Source organism: Schistocerca gregaria, chromosome 6, assembly GCF_023897955.1.
Source record: "Schistocerca gregaria isolate iqSchGreg1 chromosome 6, iqSchGreg1.2, whole genome shotgun sequence".
In the NCBI taxonomy this organism is placed as follows: Eukaryota; Metazoa; Arthropoda; class Insecta; order Orthoptera; family Acrididae; genus Schistocerca; species Schistocerca gregaria.
In genome coordinates this window covers 481,588,340-481,606,714 of record NC_064925.1, presented here as the reverse complement: position 1 = coordinate 481,606,714, position 18,375 = coordinate 481,588,340, and the positions used below count along the sequence as shown (strand labels likewise).

The following is an 18,375-nucleotide window of genomic DNA, read 5'->3' as shown; positions in this document are numbered from 1 at the left end:
TTGTAAATAGTGAAGGAGAACATATTACTAAAGTTATGGAAAAAGTTACAATTTTACACACCAACCCAATATGACCACCCTGTATTGCACAGTGGAGTGAGTAAGAGCTTCGTGAAATTCTGTTTTGATATTGGTGACGTGCTTCGTTCATTGTCAAAGCGCAGTTTCCAAACTGAGCTCGTAACTTAGATATCTTTGCTTCGAACATGTTTTGTTGTGATTCGCAAATGCATTATAAATGAGTCAAACAAATACGTAATTAAAGAATAAATACATCGCTCTTTGATTGGTAACATCGCTGTTGTGCGTTGTTTTCTTTGGGTGTTAAAACTGGCGCTGTTGTAGCGAAGTACTTTTTTCAGCACACACACTGTTCTTCAACGCGATTTACATGATTAAATTGTAATTTCCATTTCGCAATAATTCTTCAGTTACTGACGTTTATTTATTTTAAGCTTGCCGTTGTGGCCACGGAGCTCTAGGTGCTTCAGTCCGGAACCGCGCTGCTGCTACGGTCGCAGGTTCGAATCCTGCTTCGGGCATGGATGTGTGTGATGTCCTTAGATTAGTTAGGTTTGAGTAGATCTAAGTCTAGGGGATTAATGACCTCGGATGTTAAGTCCCTTAGTGCTCAGTGTCATTTGAACCATTTGATTTATTTTAATTTTGAGGCGCATGTATAGCTGCGGTATATCAACTCGAGAACAATGTTAAAGTGGTATTGAACACATGTGCGCGAGGTTGACGTATTAAGTACTTACAGGTTGACAATTATTGAACTACAAGGAAAAAATGTAAAAAAACTACTGCGTGCACACACTTTATGCATCATGTAAACGTCACTACAGATATTCGGATTTACGTTATGATCTATTCGATATGCCGGACATCACTGGCGATGATGTGGCGCAGACGAATAGCGAAAATCTGCAAGGCCCGCTGAAGTGTGGGAACATCGATGCTGTCGATGACATCCTGAATGGCTGTTTCCAGCTCAGACATGGTTTTCGGGTTGTTGCTGTACATCTTGTGTTTACTAGAGCCCCACAAAAAGGAGTCGCGTGCGATCAGATCCGGAGAATATGGCGACCAGTCGTGGCCCATACCAGTGGCCAGTGGCCTGGCCAGAGCCAGAATGCGGTCCTCCGGGACATCAAACATTCTCCCGCTTCGATGGGGTCGAGCTCCGTCTTGCGTGAACCACCTCTTGTCGAAATCATGGTCACTTTGGATAATGGGGACTAAGTCACCTTCCAAAACCCTCACTTACTGTTCGGTACTCACCGCGTCATCAAGGAATATCGCACCGATTATTCCGTGACTGGACACTGCATACCACAGTGTCACCCGTTGAGGGTGAAGAGACTTCTCGATCGCGAAACGGGAATTCTCCGTCCCTTAAATGCACCAATTTTGCTTGCTGACGATCCCATCCAAATGGAAGTGGGTTTCGCCGGGAAATCAAACCATGCTTGCGCATACTAATTCCAGCCATGCCACGCGGCTAACAGCGCAGTTTGAACGTCCTAACGTAAACCGTTCAGAAGTTATGACTATTGTAATTCATATAGTTCAATAATTGTCACCCTGTGTATTACTCACTATTTTTCGCGTAGAATAAAAATTGTTTTCGAACGGGATTTCAAAACACATTGATCAGACATCACCCCCTCCCCAGTTCCTTTTCCCTCACCATCAACTTACCTCAAATCGGAGTGGTGTCAGCGCGCTGCACAGTACTAAGTGCTCACGCATTAGGCAGCCGTAGCAGGGCACAACGAGTGACACACAGCAGGTGGCGCGGAAGTTTAAAATCTGCACTTTCGTAAACCATAACTCCGTACTATCGCAATTATGGCCCAAATATTCGCATCGTATCGATTGCTGGAACTGATATCCTGCTAGTGTGACTTTATCTGCTTAAAATATGGGGTCAAGTTGATGACATTTGCTTGTTAGTAACCCGTCTGAAATTAATAAGTTCAGAAATCGGCGAACAATTGCCTTTTATTTTGTTAATTGGTACTGTGATGGCATTTCCTACGTAATTCAACACCGCACGAATAGTGAAAACACTAGGTATTTCTCGTATCCGAATATAAACTCTGTGTGTGTGTGCGTGTGTGTGTGTGCGTGTGTGTGTGTGCGTGTGTGTGTGTGTGTGTGTGTGTGTATGTGCATTTTAACTGAACTACTATGACTCGTAGTTCCTAAATGTAGTATAACGTTCTTATCGTAAGATATGAAATTCAAAATATGTAAAATGCCTTGTTAGATGTAAGAGAGGGCTTATGAACCTGATGTTACCATGTTAAATAAACTTAAAAATATATAAATAAAATGTTCAAGCTCCTACTGAATGTCCCAGAGGGATGTTGAGTAGTCAGGGGTATGACAGGAACGATAAAAAAATGTGCGTATGGACTTATGCATTATTCCGAACAGTTTCCGAGGTAAAACTCGTTTAATCCTAATTATTATTTTCTGTATTATTCAATACGTTGTCAGGTCTACACATGCACGACAAAAAACTTTCTAATATCCCAACGTCAATATTAATGAATTTGTACTCTCCTCGGAGAACGTGTTTTGTTGCTTGACTCAGTGCTTTACACGTTCCGTAACGAGGGCAGCAGCGTCCATGATGCGACCAAGCATTTCATCTCGCGTATTCAGCTTTCATTTGTACACCTCACCCATTAAGCATCACCACAAAAACGGTCTATCGCTGTAAGATAACGCGAACTTGGTGGCCAGTTAACTAAAACGACGAATCCAACGATTACGGTAACTGCGATTGAGATATTCCCTCACACGTCTGGTAAAATATGGAGGGTCTTCGTCATACTGGAAACACATTACAGTCTGCTTGATCAAAGAAACGTCCTCAAAACATACAACTAATTCTCTCAATCGCCATTCTAAAGTGACTGAGCCTGTCAATATGTTACCGATCTGGAAACTGGTTTCTTCAGTAGCGTGTAGATTTTCCAGCAATCATCGATGGTCATTACATGTGTTGCTGATTCCAATGCGTCTAAACGTCGCTTCATCAGTAAATAGCATTACTGGAATCAGTAAATAGTATAATGGAAGATATCATAACTGGAATTAGTAAACAGCAATACTGGAATCAAGTATATTTAACAAATGGCGAAATCAGTCATTCGACGTGTCGCAAAGAGCCGACGGTGTTCTATGACGGCAGCAGGAGCACTACTACCGCAGAAGACGTAAACAAACACAGCGTATGCATCAGCACATTATTCATTAATGTACACTACTGGCCATTAAAATTGCGACACCACGAAAATGACGTGCTACAGACGCAGTATTTAACCAACAGGACGAAGATGCTGTGATATGCAAATGATTAGCTTTTCAGAGCATTCACACAAGGTTGGCGCCGGTGGCGACACCTACAATGTGCTGACATGAGTAAAGTTTCCAACCTATTTCTCATACACAAACAGCAATTCACCGGCGTTGCCTAGTGAAGCGTTGTTGTGATGCCTCGTGTAGGGAGGAGAAATTTGTACCATCTATCGCGATTGCGGTTTATCCTATCGCTACATTGCTGCTCGCGTTGGTCAAGATCCAATGACTGTTGGCAGAATATGGAATCGGTGGGTTCAGGAGGGTAATACGGAACGCCGTGCTGTATCCCAACGGCCTCGTATCACTAGCAGTCAAGACGGCAGGCATCTTATCCGCACGGCTGTAACGGATCGTGCAGCCACGTCTCGATCCCTGAGTCAACGGATGGGGACGTTTGCAAGACAACAACCATCTGCATGAACAGTTCGACGACATTTGCAGCAGCATGGACTGTCAGCTCGGAGACCATGGCTGCGGTTACCCTTGACACTGCATCACAGACAGGAGCGCCTGCGATGGTGTACTCAACGACGAACCTGGGTGCACGAATGGCAAAACGCCATTTTTTCGGATGAATCCAGGTTCTGTTTACAGCATCATGATGGTCGCATCTGTGTTTCGCGACATTGATGTGAACGCGCATTGGAAGTGTGGTGTCTCCGCCAGACACCACACTTGCTACGTGGTAGCCTTTAAATCGGCCGCGGTCCGGTAGTATACGTCGGACCCGTGTGTCGCCACTATCAGTGATTGCAGACCGAACGCCGCCATCAGGCAGGTCTAGAGAGACTTCCTAGCACTCGCCCCAGTTGTACAGTCTACTTTGCTAGCGATGGTTCACTGACTTCTACGCTCTCATTTGCCGAGACGATAGTTAGCATAGCCTTCAGCTACGTTATTTGCTACGACCTAGCAAGGTGCCATTATCATTTACTTTTGATATTGTGAATCATGTACCGTCAAGAGCGACGTTCATCATTAATGGATTACAGTTAAGTATTCCGCCAGCTACGTCCGTTTTTCTAAATTCTAATTTCCTTGTCCTATTCCAGACCTCGCGCCAGCCTGCGCAAGCTAAATCGCGTGCCTTTCGGCCTCCAGCCAACCACAACAGGAAGCGTGCATCCGTCATCGCAATACTGGCGTATCACCCGGCGTGATGGTATGGGGTGCCATCAGTTACACGTCTCGGTCACGTCTTGTTCGCATTGACGGCACTTTTAACAGTGAACGTTACATTTCAGATTTGTTACAACCCGTGGCTCTACCCTTCATTCGATCCCTGCGAAACTCTACATTTCAGCAGGATTATGCACGACCACATGTTGCAGGTCCTGTACGGGTCTTTCTGGATACAGAAAATGTTCGACTGCTGCCCTTGACAGCACATTCTCCAGATCTCTCACCAATTTAAAACGTCTGGTCAATGGTGGCCGAGCAACTGGCTCGTCCCAATACGTCAGTCACTACTCTTGATGAACTGTGATATCGTGTTGAAGCTGGATGGGCAGCTGTACCTGTACATGCCATCCAAGCTCTGTCTGACTCAATGCCCAGGCGTATCAAGGCCGTTATTACGTTATTTCTCAGGATGTATGTACCCAAGTTGCGTGAAAATGTAATGACATGTCAGTTCTAATATAATATATTTGTCCAATGAATACCAGTTTATCATATGCATTTCTTCTTGGTGTATCAACTTTAATGGCCAGTAGTGTAGATGTGTGACATTTTAGCCAGAGCGAGTACAAGCACAGTAAAAGAAATCCGTTTACTTTCATTGGAGTATAGCCTACCAACTAGATACGGTATTTTATCATTTTCATATGCCATCTTTATCATGTTTTACTTGGACCAATGCCTATGAGAAGTGATCTGTGTGGTACGTGTTTTATTTTAATCCTCACTTTCCCTTTGTGGTCAAAAGTCTCTATTACATAAATACTCCCTGTTTTACATAAAATCCATTTTGTTAGTTTGGGTGTGGGCTAATGCAAATTTTCTGCTCTCTCTCCAAGCTTAGAAACGGAGGCTGAACCGTTGGAATGTACACTACAGTACCGTGGCTGTCGCTGGCGGGTGTTTCTTTGTCGGACATCCTGTACATGCATAACACTCACCTATACTCCAGAAGTACACGTACAATATAATTCTTACAATCCGCAGTGAAAGCGACCCATGTGCGAGGAGGAAGAACAAACATCCTTTCTGATAGGCAGCTGAATCTGATCCGTGGGATATCCCAACCAACGATGCTATACATCAATCACAATTTTAGATTTCGAAAGAGTTAATATCGAGGCTCGTCGCTTCTCGCTACAAACTTCCTGTCAGCTATTGCAAGGTTTCTACGGTGTTTAAATAGAATGAAACATTTAGACCATTGAAGAATTGAAGGTCTATGTGCCGCTGATAATAATACTCTTTCCAGATTTTTTTTAGCCATCAGTTACTGAATGGTTTGATGTGGCCCATCACGAATTCTTCTCCTGTGCTAGCCTCTTCACTTCAGAGTAGCACTTGCAGCCTGCGCGCTCAGTTTTTGGCTGGATGTATCCCAATCCCTCCCTTCTACAATTTTTACCCTCTACAGCTCCCTTCTAGTACCAAAGAAGTTATTTTCTAATGTCTTAGCAGATGTCCTATCATCCTGTCCTTTCTCGTTGCCAGTGTTTCGACATATTCCTTTTCTCTACGATTCTGCGCAGAACCTCCTCATTCCTTACCTGATCAGTATTCTGTAGCACCACATATCAAAATGCTTCCATGCTCTTCTGTTCTGATTTTCCCACAAGCCTTGTTTCACTACCCTACAAGGCTGTGCTCCAAACGTACATTCTCAGAACTGTCTTCCTCAAATTAAGCGTATGTTTGAACCTAGTAGATATCAATTGGCCAGGAATGCTGTTTTTAGCAGTGATAATCTGCTTTTGATGTCATCCTTGCTCCCTCCGCCGTTGGCTGTTTTGCTGCCTAAGTAGTAGAATTCCTTAATTGTATCTACTTCATGACCATCAAGCCTGATGTTAAATTCCTCGCTGTTCTCATTTCTGCTACTTCTCATTACTTTCGTCTTTCTTCGGTTTACCCTCAGTCAATATTTTGTAGTCATTAGACTACTCATTTCATTCATAAGACCGTGTAATTTTTCTTCACTTCCACTCAGGATAGCAATATCATCAGCGAATCTACCATTAAAATGCTTTCACTTTGAAACTTCCATTTATTTCCGTCATTGCTTCTTCGACATTTGGGATAAACAGCAGGGGCGAAAGACTACATCCCTGTCCTACACTCTTTTAATCCGAACACTTCGTTCTTAATCTCCCGCTCTTATTGTTCCCTCTTTGCTCTTGTACATACTGTACATCATCCGTCTTTACCAACAGGTAACCCCTATTTCTCTCAATATTTCGAACATTTTGCACGATTTTACATTGTCGAACGCTTTTCCAGGTCGACAAATACAATGAACGTGTCTAGATCTTTCTTTAGTCTTGCTTCGAATTGTACTACTGGATCCCCTATCTCTTCTACGTCAACAGCTGTTTCTTCTTTTATCACATCATCCAACTAGTCTTCCAGTCATAGAGGTCGTCATTGTATTCTTCACACCTGTCATTTCTCTTCCCTGCATTTAACAGCGGAATTCCCGTTGCATTCTTAATGTTACAGCCCTTGCTTTTAATTTCACGAAGGTTGTTTTGATTTTTCTATGTGCTGGGTCAGTCCATCCTACAATCAATTCTTTTACGATTTCTTCACATTTCTCATGTATCCATTTTACTTTAGCTTCCGTGCACTTCCAGTTTATCTCATTCATCAGTGAGTTGCATTTCTGTATTCCTGAATTTCACTGAAAATTTTTCTACTTCCCTCTTTCATCATCAGCTGAATCACTTCACCTGTTACCCACAATTTTTTGCAACTACCTCCTTTGTACGTATGTTTTGCTTTTCACATTCTGTAATCACTCTTTTTAAAGATGGCCATTCCTCTTCCACTGAACTGGCTACTGAGCTATTCCTTTTCGCAGTACCTATAGCCTTGGAGAACTACCAACAACGCCATAGCGAAACGAATATTCGGGAGAGTCGAAATGAGATATTCTAGAAAGCTGTGAAATTTCTCACTGCCTTGCAACCAACTATCAGAAGTATTGTCTATATATCTAAAACAAACATCCAAGTTTAAATGTTGACAACACCAGGGGAAGTTCTTCTAAATCTTCCTTAAGACGGGCCATAATAGGCAGCAAAGCGTTCTATACCGCAAGTCCTTGTATACGCTCACAGAGTGGGACACTGAATGAACAATAAGAGGAAGTCAACACACGTCGAAACAGCACCTCATTTAAATGCAACTAATCCCACAAAATCAAATAGGGGTAATGCAGGAGTAGGTTTAATAATGAGTAAAAAAATAGGAGTGAGGGTAAGATACTACAAACAGCATAGTGAACGCATTATTGTGGCCAAGATAGACACGAAGCCCACGCCTACTACAGTAGTACAAGTTTAAGTGCCAACTAGCTTTTCAGATAATGAAGTACTGAAGGGAGACGAAAATTTAATAGTCATGGGTGACTGGAATTCGACAGTAGGAAAAAGAGAAGGAAACGTAGTAGGTGAATATGGACTGGGGCTAAGAAATGAAAGAGGAAGCCGCCTGGTAGAATTTTTCACAGAGTATAACTTAATCATAGCTAACACTTCGTTCAATAATCATAAAAGAAGGGTGTACACATAGAGGAACCCTGGAGATACCAAAAGATTTCAGATAGATTATATAATGATAAGACACAGATTTAGGAACCAGATTTTAATTTGTAAGACATTTCCAGGGGCAGATGTGGACTCTGACCAAAATCTGTTGGTTATGAACTGTAGATTAAAACTGAAGAAACTGCAAAAAGATGGGAATTTAAGGAGATGGGACCTGGATAAACTGACTAAACCAGAGGTTGTACAGACTTTCAGGGAGAGCATAAGGGAACAATTGAGAGGAATGGGGGAAAGAAATACAGTAGAAGAAGAATGGGTATCTCTGAGGGATGAAGTAGTGAAGGCAGCAGAGGATCGAGTAGGTAAAACGACGAGGGCTAGTAGAAACCCTTGGGTAACAGAAGAGATACTGAATTTAATTGATGAGAGGAGAAAATACAAAAATGCAGTAAGTGAAGCAGGCGAAAGGAATACAAACGTCTCAAAAATGAGATCGACAGGAAGTGCAAAATGGCTAAGCACGGATGGCTAGAGGACAAATGTAAGGATGCAGAGGCTTATCTCACGAGGGGTAAGATAGGTACTGCCAACAGGGAAATTAAAGAGACCTTTGGAGAAAAGAGAACCACTTGCATGAATATCAAGAGCTCAGATGGAAACCCAGTTCTAAGCAAAGAAGGGAAAGCAGAAAGGTGGAAGGAGTATATAGAGGGTCTATACAGGGGTGATGTTCTTGAGGACAATATTATGGAAATGGAAGAGGATGTAGATGAAGATGAAATGGGAGATATGATACTGCGTGAAGAGTTTGACAGAGCACTGAAAGACCTGGGTCGAAACAAGGACCTGGGGGTAGACAACATTACATGAGACAGGCGAAATTTCATCAGACATCAAGAAAAATATAGTAATTCCAATCCCAAAGAAACCAGGTGTTGACAGATGTGAAAATTACCGAAAAATCAGTTTAATAAGTCACAGCTGCAAAATACTAACGCGAATTCTTTACAGACGAATGGAAAAACTAGTAGAAGCCGACCTCGGGGAAGATCAGTTTGGATTCCGTGGAAATGTTGGAACACATGACGCAATACTGACCCTACGACTTACCTAAGAAGAAAGATTAAGGAAAGGCAAACCTACGTTTGTAGCATTTGTAGACTTAGAGAAAGCTCTTGATAATGTTGACTGGAATACTCTCTTTCAAATTCTAAAAGTGGCAGGGGTAAAATACAGGGAGCGAAAGGCTATTTACAATTTGAACAGAAACCAGATGGCAGTCATAAGAGTCGAGGGGCATGAAAGGGAAGCAGTGGTTGGGAAAGGAGTGAGACAGGGTTGTAGCCTCTCCCCGATGTTATTAAATCTGTATATTGAGCAAGCAGTAAAGGAAACAAAAGAAAAATTCGGAGTAGGTATTAAAATCCATGGAGAAGAAATAAAAACTTTGTGGTTCGCCGATGACATTGTAATCGTGTCAGAGACAGCAAAGGATTTGGAAGAGGAGTTGAACGGAATGGACAGTGTCTTGAAAGTCTAACAACCCTACCACAACAAAGGTCAAAAGTTAATAATGATTGTGGTGTTGCTCACGCTGTTAAATACTGCATTTTCTGGCAACAACAAAGTTATTATGTGGCAGGTGTCATTAGAGCACAGTTAATAAAGTCATTTCATGTAATAATGAATAGACTAGGCACTCATCTTTTCGTGTTTCCCACGCTGGTCTCGTTGTAAAATCATGGCTCAATCTTCGAAAATCTAGGTGTTGATGATTCCAAACTCGGATGCAAAGAGGCCTAGGTTTTATTCTGATATATTCAAAACGTTTATAGATGTGTTTCACAAACCATTCTTGAACATTAAACCTTAGAAATTTAGGACATTGGTGATGTAAAAAAATAATCAGTACTCTGAATTTAAGTTACAATTTCATTTAATTGCTTTTATTTCAATATCACGTAACACACGAAACGTCACTTCACTATACAAAACATACTTGAAAACATCTTCCTCACTGTTAAAGTTCATATTTTATGAACTGACTACAATTAGTGTCTTTCCAACATGACGTCCAAGACTTGACTTTCTCCAGGTCCGACTCTCTAACAACTAACTAATAATCGCTTACGCGCCCAAAAATCAGAGTTACAAGTACGTCAAAGATCATAGTGACAAAAGATAGAATACACATAAGAATAATATCATTGCAACATAAACATATCGATGTATCAAAAATCAAATCAAATCTGAATGTTGTCTCAGAAATAGTTAACCACTTTACAGAAACACAGTAGGATATTGCTGGTATCGAGAGGTTCAGGTGAGGTATCGTAATGGTTGCGTAATTCAAGTACCATTACAAAAGGAGGGTGTAAGGTGAACATCAACAAATGCAAAACGAGGATAATGGAATGTAGTCGAATTAAATCGGGTGATGCTGAGGGAATTAGATTAGAAAATGAGACACTTAAAGTAGTAAAGGAGTTTTGCTATTTGGGGAGCAAAATAACTGATGATGGTCGAAGTAGAGAGGATATAAAATGTAGACTGGCAATGGCAAGGAAAGCGTTTCTGAAGAAGAGAAATGTGTTAACATCGAGTATAGATTTAAATGTCAGGAAGTCGTTGGTGAAAGTATTTGTATGGAGTGTATGAAAGTGAAACATGGACGATAAATAGTTTAGACAAGAAGAGAATAGAAGCTTTCGAAATGTGGTGCTACAGAAGAATGCTGAAGATTAGATGTGTAGATCACAAACTAATGAGGAGGTATTGAATAGAATTGGGGCGGGAGGTGGGGGGGGGGGGGGGGGGGAAGAGGAGTTTGAGGCACAACTTGACTAGAAGAAGGGATCGGTTGGTAGGACATATTCCGAGACATCGAGGGATCACCAATTTAGTAATGGAGGGCAGCGTGGAGGGTAAAAATCGAAGAGGGACACCAAGAGATGAATACACTAAGCAGATTCAGAAGGATGTAGGTTGCATTAGGTGCTGTGAGATGAAGAAGGTTGCACTGAATAGAGTAGCATGGAGAGCTGCATCAAACCAGTCTCAGGACTGAAGACCACAACAACAACAACAACAATCCCACAGGAATAGTCAAAAGAGAACAGGAATCAAATTAAAGCTTACTAAAATACCAGAGTCGTTCGAAACCCAGATCCTTTAATCGAATCATGAAATCTGCCGAATACCTAGTGTGATGTCCAAACTAACCTACTAGGTTAGACACATTAAAAGGAGTCGATATTCATGTCTGCTAAATATCAACCCATAATTTAACTAAAAGTAGTTTCTCTCCCTTCGCCTGGTTATGAATAAGGTTTTCGGCTGTCACGTTGTGTTTGTAGATCGCGAGACTTAGCTCCCTAGACAGTTGCTCCAGGCTGTTTCGAGAGACAGCTCCCTCGCTCTTTCATTTACACAGAGAGAAAAGTTTCGCGGTACAGGCACGATAAAGGTTAGCCGTCATTCTGGACGAAACAACCATATCGGAGTGCTCTGTTGCCGTACCTCTGTCTGCTGCATCGACTTCTGCCCTCATAATGATGTTGCATGCGAAAAAGGAGATGAAAACGAAACGAAGTCATCGCTGATTATACAACGAAACGTACTGCCGGCGACACCAATAAAGGAACCACATTATGAGGCATATAGGAGTAGAACTCACTGAAAGCACCATTAGGAAATTAATCCAAATGGACGCAAAAGATTTTGATATTCTTGTATCACGGGTCCGAATATCGAAGAAATCGATACAGATTAGAGAGAAGCAGTAACTGTTCGGTAAAGGCAAATGATGACTCATACACAAATCTACAATAGTTGTTTAAACCCATCAAAGAGTATGATATCAGGAATTATCTCAGCAGTCTGTGATGAGGTGACGGGAGCTCTATAGAAACTTGTAAAGACAAGTATTATTACCGATGGTCTTTAATAATATATCAAAATATGTATTAATAACACATAATAAAGTATATATAATTGTTTGTTTGCATGGCCATCTTACGCAGCAGCTGTTAAAAGTCAGTTACTATTGATTATCCGTCTTGAGCTTACAGCAATTTAACTAAAGAGAATCACACAAATCGCATTTCGTTTTTATCACACACAAACAGACACATAACATTCAAGAACAGGAACACAAAGTGTGAAAGAAACAGAAAATAAAAGATGGGACACAATGACATACAACCACAAATTCACACACACAATGTCCGACATTTTCAGAAAACAAGGCGTAAAAGTATCCGACCTAACAATCAACTCAATCCAGAAATATTTCCCAAAACAATACGAAAAACTGATCTATACCATAAATCAGGAATACGCCAACTGAAACGCAGTACATGTGATGGCAGTTACATAGATCAAACCAGGAGGACATTTGACACCAGGTACAAAGAATATGCAGGAGCATGGAAGTATAGGACAAATCATCCAATTTTTTCAGAACACTTTCACCAACACCAATATAAAATTACCAATAGAGACACATACATGACAATCATAAGAATAAACAACAAAAAAACTACTCCTCACCTTACAAGAAAATTACCACATTCAAAATACCATAAAACAAAAGAAACAGCTCATAAACGATCAGATCAACTTAACAAACCATACACATTTTAAACTTATTGACCACTTAATATAACATTAAATATAAACAAATAACCACAACATCTATTTACAACTGCCATCTCGTTCCAGATTCTGTAAAAAAAAAAATCAGTGCACCCCCATCTCCTCTCATTTGTCTGTTTGTCTACCTAACATACAAAACAATTTCACTAATTCATACTAACTCACACACACAAACACACACACGCGCGTGTGCGCGCGCAAAAGTAATTTTGCAGGTTGGCAACACTCACAACGTGAACGAAAACAAATGAACGGACATGAACACTGTTACTGTGCAGAATGCGAAACACAGATAACTGCAGTTCAGTTTACAAAAGTGAAGTATACATAATGCAGCGCAAGAAATACTACAGATTGGCAAAAACTTCCCAGGGCAAGTGTGAAGCGAAGTCTTTCGACGTCAACCGCTGTAGGAAGGGGGGAAGACGCAGAATATGTAAAGAAACTCCCTAAGTAAGGTGCACACCACCTTCATAAAGAAAACGCTGTTTTTAACTTAAAACAACCAAAAACGTATCCAATTGGCAGAATAACCGCGAAAGATGCTTTATGAATAAAAGCGGATCGCGTCTTGTGTAATTCTCTTTAATTAAATATCAGTAAGCTCGAGGAGGATAACCAATAGTAATTGAAAATATAATTGTATCACGTTTTGTAAAAAGCTATTTTTATATAAACTTATCTAAAATATAGTGTTTAAGAATAATTAATGAGAACAAAAATAACTGGAGAAGAGGTCAGTTCTATAGGCTTCACAAAACATTTCCATTCATTGGGGCTATAAAGGACGTCGCTGCTAATTACCTTAAAAGAATTGCACGAGAAACTGTGTTGGACTATGAGAGAGCTAGTCAGGCAACGTAGGATTTGTAAAGTTAAAGTTCTTCGTATCCTTTCAGGAAAGAATGACGCGACACGAAAACCATACAACTTTTAACTTCGTCGACAACGCCGACGAAACCGTACGTTCTCAAATCCGGGACCTGTGCTGTCTAAACAGTGTTATGGATCCTCCTTGAACATAAAGATAATGTGGAGTCCTTGTACACTGGATTCGCTAAGACAGCCACAGTTTTAATGAGTGTAAAACGTTCTTTGATAAACGTCCTCTTAGATTTTCTCAATATGCTTCTGGTGTTCTGGTGCATCCTAAGATCTTTCTAGACAGAGTTTGAATCAAAATCGACCATTCAGCTTACACAGAAAATCGCACATAGTGAGAAACATCGCCACAAGGACAAACTAACATTTCATGTATACATGAGAGGCAGGCAAATGAAAACGAGGCAGATTGAAAAAAAAGCAAGTAAACTATTTAATATTTAAAAAGTAATCGCCATAACTGTTAATACATTTATCCTACTGTAAGACAAGAAAGCCAGTGACTTCAGGGGGAAAGAATTGCGTTTGCAGACTGAACCATGATAGTACCAAGACGTGCACTCTTCAAAGCAGATCAACAGCCACAAAAGTCTCTCTTCGGGGCTCCGAAAACATGTAAATAGCATGAGGAGACATGGGAACTGTATGGAGGATGTGTAAGGGCGTCCCGGAACAACTTTATTTTATTTTTATTTTACTGCAGAGGTATATTTTTCATCGATATCCTGGATCAAGGCGCCATTACTAACACACAGCGTCACATGAACACTTCGCAAAAATTGAAGTGCACATTTAAGTCCAAACTCCCAGGAATCTGACGGGCAGCATCATTCTATTGCAGGTTAAGGTTCGCCAAGATTGTTCCGCTGAGAATCCCTTACATGTCCACCACATGGTACCGATCTCTCTACATGCGATTTCCATATTTCTGGAGCCCTGAAGAAAGACATTCGTAGCCGTCGATTGTTTTGGACGAAGAGGAGCACGTCTGAATACAATCTTGGTTCCGTGGGTAACCGCGAACACTTTTCAATAAAGTCACTGACCGTCTTGTCCCACAATGGCATAAATTTATTAGCAGTTGTGGCGATTACTTCTGAAACATTAAACAGTTTACTTACTTTTTTCCATTTGTCTCGTTTCCATTTGTTTGCCCGTTACATAGCATGTCAGATTCTGGCAGTATTATGCTACGCTTGCGGACAATATCAACTAATAAATGGGTGATTTGTCTTACTAAAAATAACTAAACATTTAGCTCACTTAATATGGATGGCTGTAGAGAGATGGTTGTATACGGTATCAGGGTAACTGGTAAATTGTTAAGGTTTATTGTCACAGACAATTAAAATACTCGTGTCACTCACATACATTGAAATATTATTGTGTAAGTAATGTTAAGTGTTTATGGTATGCACGCACGGCAAATAAAATTAGTTGATAGTTGACACTTCATGCTGGTTTCTTCCGATTAGAAACCTCAGCATCATGCCCGCACCGTTCACCATTGCCAGACTACCATAACAATTGGTCAGCTCTTTTCAAATTCCTCGTCCGGCTTTCTTCCTTCACCTGTTGGCATCCGAAAAACTGGATTTGGCTCTTTTATTTCGTATTTCATCAGAAATGATAACCACACCACAAATAACTCACACACAACGAAGTAACGAAATACGGACGATTCAGGCACAACATTAGTCAAACGTTATTGGATCCTTGCACACAAGCTGCGATTCACATGTAATTATCATCACAGAGACTGTATACTAGAGAAGCTACATACACTATATGACCTATCCAGACACCCCCAAAAACATACGTTTTTCATATTAGGTGCATTGTGCTGCCAGGTACTCCATATCAGCGACTTCAGTAGTCATTATATATCGTGAGAGAGCGGAACTCACGGGATTCGAACGTGGTCAGGTGATTGGGTTTCACTTGTCTCATACGTCTCTACGAGAGATTTCCACATTACTAAACATCCTAGGTCCACTGTCTCCGATGTGAGAGTGAAGTAGAAACGTGAAGAGACACGTACAGCACAAAAGCATACAGTCCGACCTCGTCTGTTGAGTGACAGAGACCTGCGACAGTTGAAGAGGGTCGTAATGTGTAATAGGAAGACATCAGTCCAGACCATCACACTAGAATTCCAAACTGCCTTACTATCCACTGCAAATACTGTGACACTTAGGCGGTAGGTGAGAAAACTTGGATTTCATGGTCGAGGGGCTGCTCATAAGCCACACATCATGCCGTTAAATGCCAAAATGCCAAACGACGCCTCGCTTGGTGTAAGGAGCGTAAACATTGGACGACTGAACAGTGAAAAAACGTTGTGTGGAGTGATGAATCACGGTACATAATGTGCCGATCCGATGGCAGGGTGTGAGTATAGTGAAAGCCCGGTGAACATCATCTGCCAGAGTGTGTAGTGACAACAGTAAAATTCGGAGGCGGTGATGTTATGGTGTGGTCGTGTTTTTCATGGAGGGGACTTGCAGCCCTTCTTGTTTTGCGTGGCAACATCACAGCATAGGCCTACATTGATGATTGAAGCACCTTCTCGCTTCCCACTGTTGAGCAATTCGGGGATCTTCCAACACGATCGAGCACCGGTTCATAAAAAATGGTTCAAATGGATCTGAGCACTATGGGACTTAACTTCTGAGGTCATCAGTACCCCAGAACTTAGAACTACTTGAACCTAACTAACCTAAGGACATCACACACATCCATGCCCGAGGCAGGATTCGAACCTGCCACCGTAGTGGTGGTGCGGTTCCAGACTGTAGCGTCTAGAACCACTCGGCCACCCCAGTCGGCGCACCTGTTCATAATGCACGGCTTGTGCCGGACTGGTTACATGACAATAAATCCCTGTAATGGACTGGCCTGCACTGAGTCCTGATGTGAATCCTATAGAAACTTCGGGATAATTTGGAATGCCGATTTCGTGTCTGGCCTCACCAAACGACATCGATACCTCTCGTCAGTGCAGCACTCCCTGAAGAATGGGCTGCCATTCCCCAACAAACCTTCCAGCGCCTGGTTGATCGTATGCCTGCTAGAATGGAATCTGTCATCAAGGCTAAGTGTGGGACAATACAGTATTGAATTCCAGCATTACCGACAGAGGACGCCACGAAATTGTAAGTCGTTTTCAGCAAAGTGTCCCAATACTTTTGCTCACATAAAACATTTCATTGCGTGGGGCCAAACTTTATTAAGGCAGCAATTATCGTTGTGGCTGGTTCTGTAGGGGAATAAATACGGTACGGTAACACGACGTGGTGGCGTAGTGTCGTGGTTAAAATAATATCCTCTTGTGGGTTCCAATCTCGTCAGGTGATATCTTTCTTTTTATTTTCAAATTTTTATCAAAATGACTTTGAGTATTATTTTTATTGAATCAACTGGTTTAAGGGTTATTTTATTTTTTATTGCGAATCCTTTGTCATTTCTTTTTCACCATCTTACTGACTTTATTGATTAGGATTTCTTGCTCTTGCATTTTTCGTGATTGCAATTAAACTTATTGGTTATTAGGTTCACCTGTTAAGCAAAACATTTTTTCGTATGATCTAACATATTTAAGCACCACCCATTATCAGTAGATTTTCCTTTATTCAAGTCTGTGAAGAAACTTATTAAAATGAAAAGTGTTTGTTACGAACAAAATTCTGCAAAACATGTGTAGTATTTGTGTGTGGAAGTAAAGGGTCTGCCAAAGCAAAACGTAAACAATACCAAATATATGCGAGAATTATCACACACAACAAAATTACGTTAAACCTAAAGTGTTGTGTTGGTCCACCAATTAAATTCACATTAACAGCATCCGATTGCAGATGTACTAGTACATAATAATGTAAAAATGGTGCAGCGTAGTAGTATAATATAAAACTAAGGTAAGTAATGACATAAAAAGACAAAAAATTTTGGGCTAATTTTCGTAGATTAGTAATCACTTAAAAATAGTCACATTTCATACATTTGAGTAAAAGAAGACCCACTGATGATGGCACAGAGACGTTGAAACATGTTTTTTGTTTAAAAAAATATGATTTTGTGAAACAGGCAGACGTTCCATCCAACAATTCGTATTAATTTTATTTGCTTTTACTTTTTCTTCGTATCGTTCTTTTTTAGTTTTTAGTCTATCCATAAACTGTAACCGACTGCCAATCAGAACTGCTCATCGATTGGTATTGCAGCTAATGTGAGGATAGTTCCAGGTAACCAATGAAAGCGGGAAATTACAGTTTGGTTTTAGTGCTGAAACTGAAAATTTTCTTTCTTCAGTTTGCTCGTAGTCGTCAGCTTTAATCACGCGAACAAAGCAGCGTGATTAATAATGCTGTCGAGGGCCATATTCTCGGATACACTGCACATCACGAGGTTGTGAATAGGTTAGGACGCGAGCGTAAATTCAGAGCTACAGAACACGTCGCCTGCCGCAGTTCAGTCATCGGTCACTTAAAAACGACCATGTACGGAGCATCTCGCATTGCTGTCATACCTGACAGCTGCCACTCCCAACACTGTTGTGTGTTACGTGTCCACGTACACTTCAGCCTTTGTGAAGTGACCCACTGTATTTGCATGTCACAGAAGGTCTCCCGCGAACCGTGAGTCGTCCTTGGGTAGCTCAACCAGTAGAGCACTGTCCCGCGAAATGAAAATATCCCGACTTCGAGTCTCGGTTCGGCACACAGTTTTAATCGGCTGC

General features: G+C 41.1%; 1 protein-coding gene across 2 annotated transcripts in view; it reads right to left on the bottom strand.

The window, feature by feature from the left end:
• LOC126278662 (uncharacterized) overlaps positions 1-18,375 on the bottom strand; it is a 252,376-nt gene that overhangs the window by 35,102 nt on the left and 198,899 nt on the right. The window lies entirely within an intron of this gene.